This window comes from Triticum aestivum, chromosome 7D (assembly GCF_018294505.1).
Source record: "Triticum aestivum cultivar Chinese Spring chromosome 7D, IWGSC CS RefSeq v2.1, whole genome shotgun sequence".
NCBI lineage: Eukaryota > Viridiplantae > Streptophyta > Magnoliopsida > Poales > Poaceae > Triticum > Triticum aestivum.
Genome location: NC_057814.1, coordinates 197,012,996 through 197,030,936, shown reverse-complemented (window position 1 = coordinate 197,030,936; position 17,941 = coordinate 197,012,996).

Sequence of the window (17,941 nt, the reverse complement as noted above, 5' to 3'; positions counted from 1 at the left end):
AAGCCGACGGGGTCATATATTTGTGAATTATTAGTTAGGTCATATATCTTTCGATTTTGTTATGAAAAACATCATATATAATTGTGTTGATCGGGTAGTTTTAAATGTGCAGTTGTTTCATCGCTGCGAGGTTTGGTGTTCGACGACCTCGCCGTGCGTTTGACGAGCTCTGCCCCTTCGTTCGTGGGTGAGCACAAATGACATGTCCTCCTCCCCCATTAATTATTTGATCTATTCTGATGAAACTTGATAGCTAGCTATATATGTGTCTTGAATCATCAGTATGTGTAACCAATATGTGTCTCCCGTTCGAAAGCGTCATAGTTATAAATATGCATGCATTTGCATATTTATAACCTTGATTCTTTCGAATTGTCCAACGCTATCCATGGACAGCCCGAGTATGTTTAGATTGGGTTCGTTTTCCCATATGCTTTGCTCCGGATCCGACGCATAAATTTCGTCAGTGCCTCCCCTGTTGTTCTCCGGGTACACATCCTCTCTGTTTATTGCAGAGACGTGTATCAGGAGAACAGCGGGGAGGTGCTGCCGAAATTTTGCGTAGGATCCGGAGCATAGCATGGGAAAATGAACCCAATCTAAACATACTTGGGTGGGATTAGGACCTATCATTACCTACTAGAGTGTAGGTTGCATGGACGTAATAAAATTGACAAAGTAGATCAACTGATGAATATATACATGGTGAATTGTATATATATATTTGTTGTGTGTCTAGTAGCTCTGAAAGTCATGATGAGTGATCGTGCGTGGATGTACACCGGTCACACTGGTCAGAACAAATGGAGCACTGAATGGTTCACAAAAACCAAGGGGTTTGTGCGAGCCGCATTTGCAAATGGCCAGAGGAAAACCTGGTGCCCCTGTTTACGGTGCGGCAATTGGGAAAAGAGGACAGAGGATGAAATGGGCAAACACCTGCAGAAGAGTGGTTTTACGCCCGATTATATGGTGTGGACATTTCATGGTGAGTCTGCCCAACGTGACCGAGCTGAGGTGGATCGTCGTCGCACCGACGAGCATGGTACCGGGATGGAAAACATGGTGCAAGACTTCGATGATGCTCGGGATTCGGACGAGGAGATGGAGGAATCTGCAAAGGCCGTCAATGAAATGTTGGAGTCTTCAAAACGTCCGCTCCATGAGCACACTGAGCTTTGTCAGTTGGATGCCATCTCACAAGTAATGGCTCTGAAGGCTCAGTTCAACTTGGGCAGAGAATGCTACGATGCAATGATGACAGTATTTGGACGCTTTCTACCCAAAGGCCATGTAATGCCTGCAAACCTGTACCAGTCGGACAAAATCCTCCGTGCACTGAAGATGCCCTATGATAAGATACATGCCTGTGAGAAAGGATGTGTCTTGTTTAGGCTTGACTATGCGGACTTGAACTATTGTCCCATTTGCAAGTCTTCCAGGTATGTTGTGGTAGACAACGGTATGGGTGAGAGGACACAGACCAAAATCCCCGTTAGTGTTCTTCGGTATATGCCAATCGTACCAAGACTTCAACGTCTTTTCATGGTCGAAGAGACGGCCAGACAGATGACATGGCACAAAACGGGCAAAAGAACCGAACTAGATGCAGATGGGAATCTGATGATTGTACACACATCGGATGGTGTTGCGTGGAAAAAGTTTGATGAATTACATGGTGACAAAGCGGCAGATCCGAGGCATCCTCGAGTCGGCATCAGCACGGATGGGTTCAGTGTGTTTGGTATGACGGCAGCCCAATACAGTTGTTGCCCGTATTTGTCTTTCCACTCAATCTCCCCCCCGGACAGATTATGCAAAGAAAGAACATTTTCCTGACGTTGATAATTCCAGGGCCCAACTATCCGGGGAAAAATATGAATGTGTACATGCAACCGCTTAAGGACGAATTGCAAGAAGCCTGGGATAATGGGTTCAAGACATACAATGCCTATAGCAAACGGAACTTCATAATGCGTGTCTGGTACATGTACTCGACGCATGACTTGCCGCCGTATGCGCTATTCGTTGGCTGGTGTGTGCATGGAAGGTTCCCGTGCCCCACATGCAAGGGAGCTCTTGAGTTTCGTTGGCTTCAGGCCGGTCGCAAGTTTTCTTGCTACGACATGCATAGACAGTTCCTGAATTCTCGCCATAAGTTCAGGAAAGACAAGAAGAACTTCATCAGAGGTAGAGTTGTCAAAAACTCTGCACCACCTGCATTGACAGGACAACAAACCCTGGATCAGTTAAACACTCTCGAGCCAGATCCAGAGCGTCCAGGGTACTTCAAGGGGTATAATTCTAAGCACGCCTGGACTCACAAAACATGCTTATGGGATCTGCCTTACTTCAAAGACCTCCTTTGCCCACAGAACATCGACGTGATGCACACTGAGAAGAATATCGCCGAGGCACTTTTTGGTACATTGTTCGGCATAGATGGGAAGTCAAAGGATAATACTAAGGCTAGAGTCGATCTGGAGGCGCTATGTGATAGGCCGTTACAAAACATGAAAGAACCGAAAGGAAAGCAGAACTGGACGAAGCCAAAGGCATGGTTCAATCTTGGAAGGCCAGCTATGAGGGAAATTATCTTGTGGGTGAAAATGCAGTTGATGTTCCCCGATGGGTATGCAGCGAATCTACAGAGGGGAGCCAGTCTTGATAAATTGAAGATATTTGGTCTCAAGAGTCATGATTGGCACATATGGATTGAGCGGGTAATGCCGGTGATGTTGCGTGGCTTCATCCCTGAGGATGAATGGCTAGTACTGGCAGAACTCAACTATTTCTTCCTTGTTCTTTGTGCGAAAGAACTATCGCCTGGCGTGCTAGAAGAAATGGAAGAGTTGGCGCCGGAGTTGATCTGCAAGTTAGAGAAGATCTTTCCACCGGGCTTCTTTAATCCAATGCAACATTTGATTTTGCATCTCCCGACCGAGGCAAGATTGGGGGGGCCCGTGCAAAATCCTTGGTGCTACCCAACTGAGAGGATGCAGAAGACGCTTCGACAAAAATGTAAAAATAAACGTAGAATTGAAGCATCGATGGCTGAGGCATTCATCACTGAGGAGGCGGCAAACTTCATGACAGCACACTACGAAGCCAAAAATCGTCATTTGCATAATCCGAAGCCTCGGTACAATGCTGACGACCCTAAAAAGGGTGGATCCAACCTCAGCCTATTCAAAGGGAATCTCGCACCAGCCAGTGTTTCAAATCCAGTATCTTTGGATAACGAACAATGGCGGACCATTTTGTTGTATATCTCCAACAACCTGATAGAAGTGCGGCCGTACATCGAGTAAGTTCTCGGTACATAGTTTCGCAACTTCTATTTCCTTTGAACTGCTCTTATTCCTGGATATTTCATACAGTCGATACGTCACCTTATTCTCGTATGGAGCGGTGATCCAAAAGGATTCTGTCGAAGAGTATGAGCTTCTCGCAAAGCAAGGAGGCGGCTTTCCCGGTTTCATCTCTTGGTTCAAACAAACGGTTATTTCTATTAGACTTGTAGGCTAATTTGTAGGCGGCTATCCCGGTTTCATTCGCTAATTTGTGCGTAATGCAACAATCCTTTCATATTAAACTTGTAGGCTAATTCAGAGTCTATGGACGCCGAATTGAGACAAGTCGCTAATGGTTTTGACTATAAGGTCCGTTCATTTGACAAATACGACATCAACGGCTATCGCTTTCGTACCTATGGCAAAGAGCTATCTATGGCCGACCGAAAGTCTACAAATTGTTGTGTATCTGCTATCGGCGAAGGAGGTACCGAGTATTATGGGAGAGTTGAAGCAATTTATGAACTTCTATTCTATGGTGAAAACCCACCGAATGTCGTAGTCTTCAAATGTTATTGGTTTCAGCCAAAGGAGACTAGAAGGACTCATGAACATATAGGGCTAGTTGAAATCAACCAAAGCACCCATTTAGATGTTCCTGATGTCTATATTACGGCTCAACAGGCGACCCAAGTATTCTATCTACCGTGGGCCTGCCAAACTAATCCAAATCTGAAAGGTTGGGATGTCGTTTATGAAGTGCCGCCACGTGCTAGACTATCTCCCCCAAAGGAAGAGGATTATGAACCTCACATTAACCCAGACACATATGAAGGAGAATTCTTCCAAGAGACACGTCTTTCCAAAAAGCGTTTCAAGAACCGCTATACTTCACCCCAAAACATTGAAGTAGACAGCGACAGTGAATCCGACATCACCCCAGAGGAGGAACAAGAAGAGCCGGAACAAGAAGAGGTTACTGCTGCGGATGACCTGTCATTGCTTGACCGATTACGTCAAGGTGGCCTTGCACATGTTGATGCCACTGAACCCTATGAGCTCGTCATTGATTATAGTAATGATGATGATTATGCATTTATTGATGATACTGATCGAGATTATTAGTAGTGTCAGGTATTAAATTTTTTAATGTTGTACTTGATGATGATACACTTAAGTGATACACATATTATTATTCATGTCGGTCTTTTTTTTATGTTGTACTAATTTCGTTTACTGTTTGTCATGGCAGGTGTTGAAAGATGGTGGGCGCTGGTCGGGAGCGTGCCAAGGCCCCTTCTTCGTCGGCGCGTGGTCTGAGGTCTTCCATTCCAGACGCACCTCTCCGCCGAGCGTTGCTGGACAGTATGGCCACACCGCCGGGCCCTTCTTCGTCGACCGCGGTGTCCAGCAGGGGACGAGGTAGGAAGAGAGGAGGTGGGCCACGTGGTCGCGGGAGAAGAGGTAGGGTGACTGCTACGGCGCCTTCCTCGCCGCCACCCCCAGCTGTTTCACCCGAGCACGTGACTGCTAGGGTGGACTCGTCCGAGGAGGAGGCTACACGGACTCCGGTCCACGAGCCTCCGGTCCACGGGTCTTGGGCCCACGAGCCTCGGGTCGACTGGCCTTCGGCCCACGAGAGTTCAGCCCACGAGACCCCGGAGGAGCACACGCCCGGATGGGGTACCTGCCGGATCAGCCCGAGGAGCCGAGTGGCCATGCTGATGATGGCGGGGAGCCGACTGATCTTGAGGAGGAGGGGGGCACCATCTACCAGCGTGGTGCTACACGGCTCCCGTCCGTGCCGGCGACCCGCGAGCAGAGGTGGTTGATTTTCCCTGATGGGGAGAGGTACGTAAGTGCATTTAATATTTTTGTACCTTGTGCATTCACGTTTCTTCAAATAACTAATGCGTTGGCCTTGTCATGCTGCAGGGGTTGGGACCACCATCATAGTGTCCGCCGGCCCAACTCCGTCCTTGGAGTTCTTTGCCGGCAAAACTTCCCGGCGTTTGTCACGTTGCCTGGTGAAGGTCGGCTTCCAGAGCTTGGATTGAGCTGGGAGCACTACGTGGCTGCCCCGGCTCCACCGGATGAGATTATCGACGGTGTCGTGTGCGACACGAGGGCAGACATGGTGATCAGAAAGTTCTGGGTAATTTCTCCTTTACACATTTAAAAATCTTCAACTAGCTAGTTATTAATTGTACTAATCAATATTGTCTCATTTGATTGCAGACATTCTACAGGTGTGAGGAGGGATACGAGGAGGACGCGGCACATGTTATCGAGAACGTCTGCAAGTGCCTACTCCAGAACTTACGGCACGAGGCTCGGGTGCAGGCTGTTCGAGACTACTACGCCTTGCGTGGTATCAAGAAGACCAAGCCGGCGTGCCGCGATAAGTTCCTGAGTAAGGAGCAGTACATGAAGGTAATTCTTAAGGCCTTCTACTTAAGTTCCTTCATTTAGTAATTCTTAGCCGTAGCGCTCAAGTTTCTATTTGCTAACTTAGGTGCCTCCGAGATGGTGTGCAGATCGGATGGATTGTTGGGTGGTGTTGGTCGATGAGTGGTGCTCAAAAGAATGGCTAGCCCTCCACAACGAGGCCAAGGACAAACGTGCCCAAATGGAAGGTGTGCCACACCATCAAGGCAGCTCCAACTTATATCAGTTCGGGCGCAACTGGGTATGTGGTTTGCTTCATGATTCATGCAATTCATTCATCATGCTAGCTTGAGCCCTTTAACTACTAATTTTCATTGTTTCTCTCTTTCAGGCACGCTACAATAAGGCGGATAAGGTGCCAGAGGTGTACGACCTGTATGCCATGGCCCACACTGGCTCTTTCAAGAAAGTCAAGGCTTTCTCTCAGTCTGACCTCGATGATGCAAACAACTTCACCAACATCTCCTCCCACAACAAGCTCGTGAGATATAGAGATGAGGGGAAGGCGAGGAAAGGGGAGGACTTTAACCCGAGCCAGGGTCCCATTGATCCAGAGCTGGTGATGATATCTGGTGGCGGGAGGTCCCATGGCTCCATAGCCATTGGAGATGGACTTATCCGTTGTCCTAGCACTCTCCCGGAGATCAAGGCGCGCCAGTCGAGCTCCGCTCCTGAGATAAGGCCTCGTGAACGGCCAGTGCAACTCGCCATCAAGGTTAGTGATACGTACTCAGTTATCTTTCTCCATTACATTGTGTGCGCTTCCATCAATGATTACAAATGGTCATGTGAGTGGTGTTGCAGGCTGCTATACAGAGTGAGAGAGATAGAACGGAGAAACTTCTGGCGGAGGCGGCGGAGAGGCAGCGGGAGTTGGAGGAGAGGACGACAAAGATGATGGAGGAGGAGAGGGCACGGAATGACATGCAGGCAAGGGCCATGTACGAGCTCCTTGTGGTAAGTTTCTTCTGCAGATTAGCCAGAACATTCATGTAGTGTTTGTCTCATTACTAACTAGTATGACTGAGTCATCGAAACCAAATGTGCAGTCTGTGTGCGAGAAGACAGGTCAGACCGCTCCGCCGATGCCAGTGATTGCTCCTGGGACCACGGTGAGTTTTATTTGAATGGACATTACTTGCTAGTCTTAACATTTGAGTGTCATCATGCTAACAAGACATTGGAAATGATCTTTGGTGCAGCGTAACTCTAGACAAGCATCGCACGATCCTTCTCCAGCTACCGACACGAGCCACCCCGCTCCTACACCTCCTGGATCTTGGTAAGTTTATCTAGTGTTTTGCTTAACACATGCATAAAGACCTAGACTTAGCTTTAATTAGCTTAGTTAGCTCATAGACGATCCATTTTACTTAAGTTAGCTCTAAAATGACCCATTTTACCTAGGTTAGCTTATAAATGATCCAGTTCATCCAAGTTAGCTCAAAAATGACCCATTTTACCTAGATTAGCTCCTAAATGATCCATTTTACCTACGTTAGCTTTAAAATGGCCCATTTCAACTAGGTTAACTCCAAAATGACCCATCTTACCTAGGTTATCTCATAAACGATCCATTTCAACTAATTTAGCTCATAAACGATCCATTTCACCAAGTTAGCTAAAAAACGATCCATTTCAACTAAATTAGCTCTTAAATGATCCATTTCACCTAAGTTAGCTCAAAAATATCCATTTCAACTAAATTAGCTCATAAATGATCTATTTCACCTAAGTTAGCTCAAAAACGATCCATTTCACCTTAGTTAGCTAAAAAAGATCCATTTCACCTTAGTTACCTCAAAAATGATCCATTTGACCTTAGTTAGCTCATAAACGACCCATTTCAACTAAGTTAGCTCATAAATGATCCATTTCACCTTAGCTAGCTCATAAACGACCCATTTCAACTTAGTTAGCTCATATATGATCAATTTCACGTAAGTTAGCTCATAAATGACATACTCTTCTTGTTCTAGTCTTCTTCTTGTTCTACTCTTGTTGTTCTAGTCTTCTTCTTGTTCTACTCTTCTTGTTCTAGTCTTCTTATTCTAGTCACCTATTTCTAACTTTCTTGTTTTTCATTTTGCAGATTTCATTCACTTGACGAAAGCTTGCATACATGGAGTGCTCCTTATCCCTTTCTCTGTTTCTTTTGTATCGTTGAACTATGCATGTATCTTGGTAGTTGGATGAACTATGCTATGTATGATGGAACTTGGTAGTTGGATGGAACATATGTGATGAAGTTATGTGATGGAACTATGTATGATGGAACTATGCATGTTGGATATCTTATATGTTGTCATATATATCTTATGTGATGGAACTCTGCCTTGTGAAATATATCTATATGTGCCATATATATTTTCTGTGAAAATTGTTGGATTTAATAAAAAACAGAAAAAACACCCAATATGCAGGCTCTTTGCCGTCTGCCACCGACGGCAACGGGCCCTTTGGCGTCTGCCGCGGACGGCAAAGAAGCCACGTGGCATCCAGCTGTGCTTCCTGGGAGCTGACCCATTTGGTCAGTTTGCCTACAGTGGCAGACGGCAAAGAGTTTGCCGTCAGCGGCGGACGGCAAAGGCCTGCCATGTAGTGACGTGTAGATGACATCATATGGTAGACGGCAAAGGCACTAGAAAGTTTGCCATCCGCGGCGGACGGCAAAGGCCTGCCGTTAGCCACTTAACGGACTGAGAGCACAATTTTTGCCGTCCGCCCTCTTTGCCGTCCGCGGCAGATGGCAAAGGGCCTTTGCCGTCAGCCACCAGGAAGCAGACGGCAAAGTAGCTGTTTACCCTAGCCTACTTTGCCGGAGCCTTTTGCCGTCCGTCGTTCATGCCTTTGCCGTCCGCCGTGGCAGACGGCAAAATAGCTGATTCCCGTAGTGTATGTGAATTATGCATTGCCATCTTGTTGCAAGACATTATATATGTGAATTATACAATGCTATCTTGTTGCAAAGGCATTATATATGTGAATTATGCAATGTCATGCTGTTAGCCAATCATCATGTATGTGAATTATATCATGCTATCATTTTTTTGTATTACGTGTTCCATTTGTCGACAACGCTTGTATATTCAACTACTCTTCCTGTGCATCAGCCATTTGAAGCAGTGATGGAAGTATCTGGAGTGAAAACAAGGTATTCAGAGTAGACAATGCTACCTGCTGAAGCAGACATCTTGCTGGTTACTGAGAGCTCCTCAGAGGAGGATTCAGAGACTGATGACCAGTCCTATTTCCCTCCTGAGATCTATGCTCAAACTTGGCAGGGTTATATTACCCATGTCATGCATGTTGTCTTGCATTGCTTAGTTTTTACATCATATATGGATTGCCATCTGCTTACTTGCTTACTATATAAATCATATATTTGAATTATATCATGCCATCATGTTTACATAGTACATACACATCATCTATCTGAATTATGGCATGGCAACCCATTTAATAAAGACATCATATAGTTATATCATCTCATCCTATTTAGTGTTTACAGTCATCATATTTTGAATTATGGCATTCTATCCGTGAATGTATGTGAATTATGGCATGCCAACCTATTTAATAAACACATTATATAGTTATGTCATGTCATCCTGTTTACATAGTCTCATATTTTGAACTATGTCTTTCCAACTTTTTTAGTTAGCCATCATAATGTGAAATTGTGTCATGCTATCCTGTTTAGTTAGCCATCATATATGTGAAAAAGTGTCATGCTATCCTGTTTGGTTACACAACATAAATATGAATTATTTCATGCGCTCTTTTATTCCCCACTATCCATTGCACCTGTCTATCATACAATGTCTATACTTTCAATTACTTTTCTTGTTTATCAGCCATTTGAATTGGAGAGCGTGATGGCAGTATCTAAGGGAGTAACAACACGGTCTTCAGAAAAGATAGTGCTACCAGTTGATGCAGATAGAACCACGGTTGTACTTGCCCAAGGACCAGATCCACCACACATAACCCAGACTCTCGCAGATTGTACCCCTACCCAGTTGGACACAGAACCAGCTACACCCCTTCTAACCCAAACCCCGGCGGATAGTAACCCAGTTCCAGTTGACACAACACCGTCTCCACCACAGAGCACCCAAACACGAGCAGTTAGTAAGGGAACTGCAGTGCCCAAAGCACAAGGACCACCACTCCGAATCCCAACTCAATGCTTACAGGAGAAGAAGATTTGTTCTCAGGTCAGGTTCTGTAGCTATGGTTCATACTCCTTTGCTCTTGCATTACTGTATTTACTCATACCAACTATTTTCAAATTTGAAGGGTGGAATTGAAACTCCAATGGCGCAACAGGTATGTTTTAAACCTGTTTCTTTAACTGGTTTGCTGTTGTAACCTGCTCTATGTTGATTTCAGTTTCAATTGAATAAACAGTTATGTTCTCATGTCATGCACATTACAGGTGTTGTCATTGCTCTATAGTTACCCACACTTATATTCTGTCTATTCTGCTTTGTCTTGAACAAATATTATTTGAAATGTGTCTCTATCTTGATTTGGCAACAAAAACTAGAATGATATAGACCATAAAGTGACCATGGTACATAGATATATATTTGTTTCATGCTGTTATCTTGTCCACTTTACTACTGAACTCATTTACCAAAATTAGTTTCATATACAACATCGTAAACATGTGATGTGTCTGCTTGTTTCTCTTTTAGAATGCGGACAAAATATTGGAGAACAGTACCGCGTTATCCAATGGTAAAGGAAGTAATGCAGATAAGGTTCAGATAGTGAGACATCCCTGTTGGTCTCCAAGAAAGATGATAAAAACTATCTTGACGACAGTGAGGGAACCCAAAAGTTCTGTCTTGATGTAGTGTTCGAGTTACTGGCCACTACTGCTGGCACAAGCTCTTCGAACTCGCTGCCTGAATCAGTTCGTCTTCTTGAGTCTCAACTTCAAGTTGAAAGACATCGATCAGATGTGATGCGACAGGAAGCTGAAGGACTGAGGAAGTCCCTGCAGAATTCAGATGCATATTTTCTGGTGCAACAACAAGCGCTGGAGGATTTAAGCGCCAAACAAGAGAAAGTTAATAAGCTTGCTAAGCATCTTGCTAGCATTATGGGTACCCAGAATATTGTTTATTGAGATCTTCTGAAGTGGTTTCAGTTCTGGATTTGTTTTGCTGTGGCGTTTATTTGCGCTGGTCGCCAACTTTGACAACTAGTGTATATGATATGCTGCTTTGTTCCCTATATTTGCACTGGTGGCGAACTTTGATGCCTAGTGAATGTAATATCTGTAATAGCCGTGATAGCCTAGCGTTAGTTGCTTGCTTATTTATTTCCATGTTGTCTTGTTTATTTGTTTGCTTGTAGTCATTGCAGTTCTTTTTCCGTGGTTAGCTAGTGGCTGCAATAACCTATTTTTTAAAACTAGGCCATAATAACCATGGGCTAATATTTACTGTAGTGACACTGGGCCTCCTACTGGCCGTAGAAACAGTGGGCATTCTACGGGCCGTAGAAACAATGGGCCTTCTACGGGCCATAGAAACAATGGGCCTTCTGCGGGCCGTATCATCAATGGGCCTTATACGGGTCGTATGATCGATTGGCCAAACATGGGCCGTATGATCGATTGGCCAAACATGGGCCAAACAGACCGCATTATGGCCGTAAACGGGCTAGAGTTGGAATCGTCTATTCATGGGCCGACCATAATGGGCCATCGTTAATGGGCCGTATTTGGTGATGCTATGAAAATGGCCCAACAGACTAACGGTCCACAAACGGGCCGACTGTAACGACGGGCTGAATTTGGCCCACAAGCAGAAAATGACAGTAACGGGCCGTAAGTAACCGAATGCTGCAAATGAGCCCAAGAATAAATGGGCCCTCAGAAGGCTGAAAGTTAACTTGGGTTGGAAATGGCCCAACGGAATAACGGGCCGTTAATGGGTATAAAGTGATACACTGTTCATTACGAGCCAGTTTCACCACGGGCCGTTAATGGGTGTAAAGTTATACACTGTTCATTATGGGCCAGTTTCAGCACGGGCTGCTAATGGGCGAAGAGTTACGAAGGGCCTCATATGGGCCGAAAGACGTCATGGCTATACATGGGCCAGAAGTGAAAACGGGTTGGAATCATATTGGATGGCCCAGATGACGCTATTGGGCCTAATTCGGATAAGGCGTAACGGGTCTTGGGTTAGCGGGTTGTAAATGGGCTATATGCGAACAGGCCGTTAACAGGCTTTCCATGGGCCGGCCCGCCAGGTTTTGACCAAGTCAAACGGGCCGGCCTTTTCACAGGAATGGGCCACTGTTGGGTCGTCCACATGTCGACGTATCATAGGCGCCTTCTATCCGGTGAGTGGATGACATCTGTCCCAACGATGAGCCGACACGTGTTTCCTCTAGCCAATGATGATTTTACACGTGGAAAATCCCCATTGGTCGGGGCTGTTAACGGGTTATCGGATCAAAAACACGACCCGATAGCTTAACGGCGTTCCGTTACGGTGGATGCCACGTGTCGGTCACCCTTGACGAAAGCACTTCTGTGACGCGCGATTTATCGTCATGGAAGTGGACACTTCCGTGATGATAATTTTGGTAATGTCATGGAACACTTCTATGACAGCACAGGTATGACTATCTTGATTCTGTCATAAATTTGTCATGGATGTACATGCATGACAAAAAACGCGACCTACTGTGACAAACACGTATCATCACGGAAGTGTATTTTTTTTGTAGTGTGTGTAGGATTTCGTAGATTGGACTGGCGGGGAGCCTTTATATGAGAAGTGCAGACTGCATTGAATTCACGTGCGTGTTGGCCATCTACTCCTCGGCCCTCTACTGCACCTGCCTTTGGCTGTATGACAGGTGGGCCAGCCACCTGTTGGGCCCACGTGTCATACAACCAAAGGCAGGTGCAGTAAGTCAATGAAGCTGCGTCCCCCTCCGTGCCGGTGCAGTATAGTCATCTCACCGGACCTCTAGTTGGGGCCAAATGAGAGAACTTTGATGTTTACTGGTTTATTGGTCCCCTTTGCATTTTGCGCCAAATTTTGACCTTTGATTTAACTAATAAAATGTTAATGCATGTAACCAAAAATGTTGTGTAATCCCAAAACACTTAGGCACGGTACATTAACTCCCTCCTCATTTCTTATTTCGTGACATATCAACCAATGAGAGATGTGGGCCGTGCATGCTTTCAATGACTTGAGACTACCAAACATGACATGCAGTGGTTAGTTCATTGCATGTAATCCTATTAATTAGCAAAAAGACATTAAGTTCTCCGCCAATAGGAATAAAACAATACACCATGTATTTATTTACAAAGGGAGTAGTACATTTTTTGTGACATGCATTACTAGATATTGCTAGTCAAATACTAAATCCAGATGGACGTGGTAGTACTACTAAATCTAGACGGTGGTGCTAGTACTAGTAGTAGTACTACCAATGTACTAGTAGCATTGTACTACCTGTTGGTCAAATTATTACGTGCTGCTCCTCATAGTGAAGTCACAAGACCCTGCACCGGAGATGAAACCTGAGTATAGGCGCTGTGTTTGGCATACCATAGTCAGCCTCACCGTCTGCGGTCACTATCATCATGGCTGTAGAGCTAGTCTGCTTACAACTAGCCGTGTTCGACATAATTTACCGTGCGTAGATGCCCGTGCATTGCACGGAACACCAAGATTGGGGGTGGACGGCGCCGGCAGCGGCCATCGTGCCAGATTTTTCCATGGCCATCTAGATGTGGTTGGGAGGAGATAATGCTGATTGTGAGAGACAAGGAGTTGTTTGTAACTAGGGAAAAAGTGCGGGCATCTTTTTTCACAACGGGACAAGTTTGGTTTGTATGCATCAGATCTAGATCCGACGGCTATTGGTGACAGATGGCAGGAACAACATCATCACCAACTCAGGACCTCTTTGATTAGCAGGATTTTGAAAACGCAGGAATAGGACATGGCAATATTACAAGTTTCAAACTGATATTACAAATGTTAGGAGTAATGCTGCACCTACGAAGAGGGAATTACTGGGAAGTTTACGTAAGAACTTTCGTTACTTTAGGTGGATGCAGCATTATCGTACAAACTAAAATCCACCGCCCTGACAAGTCACTAATGGGCAAATAAATTTTTGAGTCTCTGGCCACTTGATGTTTCAAAAACAAATTTAGCTTCTGCGGAGACTTTGTCATTTGGGCTTAGACGCTTGCGGTGATCAGCACGCCATTCATTGTTGCGCCAGAGAACGCCAAACCTCATTACCTTGAGCACACTTGCCTCCAGAACAAAGAACCTGGCCAATTTAATCTCAGATGTGCTGCCTCGGTAGTCAATCAAATCAATTTCTGTAAGATGGAGATCAAGGCATTCGATGAGATTGTTATAGTGCAGCACATTTTTCACTTTCGGGTCTTTTTTTATCTGCAAAAGAAGAGAACATATTAGAGCAACTGGCTGTATACGATTGCCGTGTCATCAAGAGGCACCAATATCATTCGCTCATACGATAGGGTTGGCTGGCTAGTGATATTTTTCACTCTCTCTCTCTCTCTCTCTTTCTCTTTCCTCTCATTTACCTAGGAGCACGTGAAGAGCTTGGGCATTTGTTGCCTTCCACTATGTGGCCGATGCCATATTTCTCAAAAGTATGCCACATAATACGCATCGATGTCAAATAAAAAGATTTTGGCACCACTCTCGCGATGTAAGAGAGTTGGCACCGCTGTACACACAGACCCACATGTATAAACAAATCAATCAAACCAACGACACCAGCCTCTCACTCTCCCAAACAAGTGTTTTTTATTGCCTCAATCCTCTCTCTCTCCCACGCAAGTGTTTTTTCATTGCGTGAGTTAATTTGGCACCGGAGCAAAGTAGGTGATCCAGATTGGGGCACCAGGTGAGCAATGGAGGGGCATCGATGCCAAATGCATCACAAGTGAATTTGGCACGTGTTTTGGCCTACATATTGGAGGGCCGTTATAGCCCACTTTTGTACTACCTCGTATTTAGTGTAAAATTTTGACCATAGATTTACCTAAGAAAATGCCAATGCATGTCACCAAAATTTATACCATTTGAAATTATGTTCAAATACGAACCCAACGATATAATTTTTAGTGACATGCATTAACATTTTGTCAGTTAAATCTATGGTCAAATTTTGATACTACAAAATAGGAAGAGTAAACCAGGACGTAGGTAGTACTTGCTCTTTGGGTAACCATAGAGTTACTAGTGTAAGTTACTTTCCACTATGGCTAGCCTAGGCTACTATAGTAGTACAACAAAAAAACGATGCAGGTGATCACGGGACGCTACTTCAGTTACTTAACTGCAGGTGCAGTTGGGTCACTGGCATGTGGGCCCAAGAGGCATCTGGCCCACATGAAAGTGACACAACTGCACCTGCTGATATGTCACTGAAGCTCACTCCGTGATCACGTGAGAAAAAAAATACTAAAAACATTTCTTTCGGTGTAGTGTGTAGATGCAATTTTGAACACTACACTTGTCATCGTAATTTGGGAAAATTACAAAAAAAATTGAGCTACGTTCTGATTACCGTTTACTAATAGGAAAGAAGTTTCACCTCGATGAGTAGCTTCTCTGTGCAAGGAAAGCATGTAAGGAATCCAACAACTTGATCCAGATTGGGGCCGATAGATTTTATTGCCAAGATCTTCACTGTGCGCATAGACTGGGTCAAGCTTGTGGGAATCATTTTCTGGAAGACGGTCGTAAATACATCAAGAAGAAATTAAAAAATGTGAATTTCAAGAAGACGGAGAAGAACATGAGTGTTGTACCTGAACGATTACGGATCCAATAAAGAGTTTGGAGAATTTGGCAGACGAGTACACCAACGCTGTCAATTTTGGCGCGTCAATAACCCAGATGTTTGTTGGACCTTCTAGATCAGATACAAGCAATCTCTCAAGGAAAAGCGCATTCTCAATGACCATAACATGGAACAGCTAGAGTGATCTCATCCCAATTGATGTCTTGTTGCGGGGCCAGCAAGACACAAAAATCCATCGGAGATTCATCGAGGCGATGTGGAGGCTAATGAACCCGTGGGTCTGCTCAAGACGAAGGTACTCGAGCGCAGTACAGCTGCGGAGCAGGTACTCCATAGCCTGCTTCGAGATGCCAACGTAGAAGAGGTCGAGCCGCTTGAGTTAAGGGAGAAGAAGGGCGGGCGCGGCATTAATCTGGGGAAGACAGCAGGAGCTGAAGCTAGCGCAGCGCAGCGTTGGCGTGAGGCGGAGCGCGGACAGCGGCAGAGAGCGACATCGTCCAGCTTCAAAGCTGAGCTCCTCGAGCTGATCTAGGGCGGGGGATAAGAACCACTCATCGAACTTGGCTTGGACCTTGCAGTTGGTACTGAACATGCGGATGTCAAGGCGTTTGGCTAGCCCAGGGTGCAATGAAAGGATCTTGGAGACTGCGGCCATGCATTTGCAATCCCCGTCGCAGAGGGAGCTGTCGACGGTTAGGTTGAGGGGGACGCGGCGCTAGAGGGGGCGCCACCGCCGGGAGAGCAGGGCGGTCCGCACAGCAAATTTGGTGGGGAGGAGGCTGATGATGACGAGCGGCATGTCGTCGGGGAGGCTGCTGACGAAGTCCAGGCTCGCCGGATGCGGTTTTGGCTCGAGCCACCTCTACTTGTTGGCTGCCTCGCCATCCATCTCAACCGGCGGCGATGCCGGTGTACACGTGTGCTGGTCTGTGTTGTGTGCTGGCCTGCTGGGTGTGCGCTGGCCTGCTGGGTGTGCGCGAGTGCGTCCTTCTGTGCATGCCGCCGCGCAGTGGTGAATTGTGCGCGAGTGCGTCCTTCACGCGGATGAAGTGTGTCCTCAATGCGCCCTCAATTTACTAACGTGCGGGGCGCTACGCCGAGTGGTTTCAACTTTGTTTACTTCACTGCGTGTCAGATGGGCCTCTAGTTTACTTATTTTCACCCGCTGCCACATGGGCCAGCACACAAAGATAGAGAACACGAGCTGACAAGGCAGCATGTGGGCTGGTTGACCGGTCAACTAAACAATATACGGAGCTATACACTGACACGTTGAGCGTATAATCCATCGGTATAGAGAGTTCGAGTGAGAGGGGAGGCCCGTGAGAGATACCCCCTCCGTTCTAAAATAGATGACTCAACTTTGTACTAACTTTATACTAAAGTTGAGTCATCTATTTTGGAATGGAGGGAGTAGCAGAGAGAGAAAGAGCTACTTCCTCCGTTCGATAATGTAGTGCCAACATTTTTTTAAAGTCAAACTTTTGAAACTTTGACCAAGTTTATAAAGAAATTACTTATATCTACAATACCAAAGATAAATGATAGTATGAAGTAAGTACATGTTGTGATGAATCTAATGATCATTCCAGATGTAAATGTTTTTCTCCACATATACCTGGTCAAACTTTTCTGAGGTTTGACTTTTCAAAACATTCATATGCTTATGGACATGAGAGAGTCCCTAACTAGAGAGAGAGAGTGAGAGAGAGTGTGTGTGTGAAATAGAAAGAGTGAGTGAAAAACTGTGTGTGTGTGTGAAAGAGACATGGACAACACACGATAAAAGTAGAGAAAAGGCATGTGCGTCTTATGCAAACATATCACACATGCATCTTCGACAATGGAGGCAAGGTGAGGAGATAGTGTGCGGTTGTTTGTAACCGAGAGAGAAGACCCCTGGCATGTGGCCAACCACTACAAAAAAAAGACACATCCGTGACATTTTGGGCCGAACGATTTTTTTTTCTGTCATACATATGACACTTCTATGACGATAATTGTGACAAAACCCGGTATCATCATAGATGTGGTGGGCTCCTACTTCTATGACAAAAAATCATGACAGAAAATGGGCTTTTCGTCCTGGGCGGGCCGAAGACACAGCTGCATGACATTCTTTGGGCCGTCCATGATGGAAAAAACCGTGGTAGAAGCGAGGGGGAGGAAAATTTTGGGGAGTTCCCGGTTACGGTGGGAAGTCGGGGGCCGAGCGATGCACGTTTCTCTCGTACACGTACGCGCGTGTGTGCGAGGCGTTGGCTCTAACTGAACCCGAGCGATTGCACTGTAGGCTACGCGTTACTGAACCCGAGCGATCGATCGATGGCGGTTAACTGAACCCGATCGAGCGATTC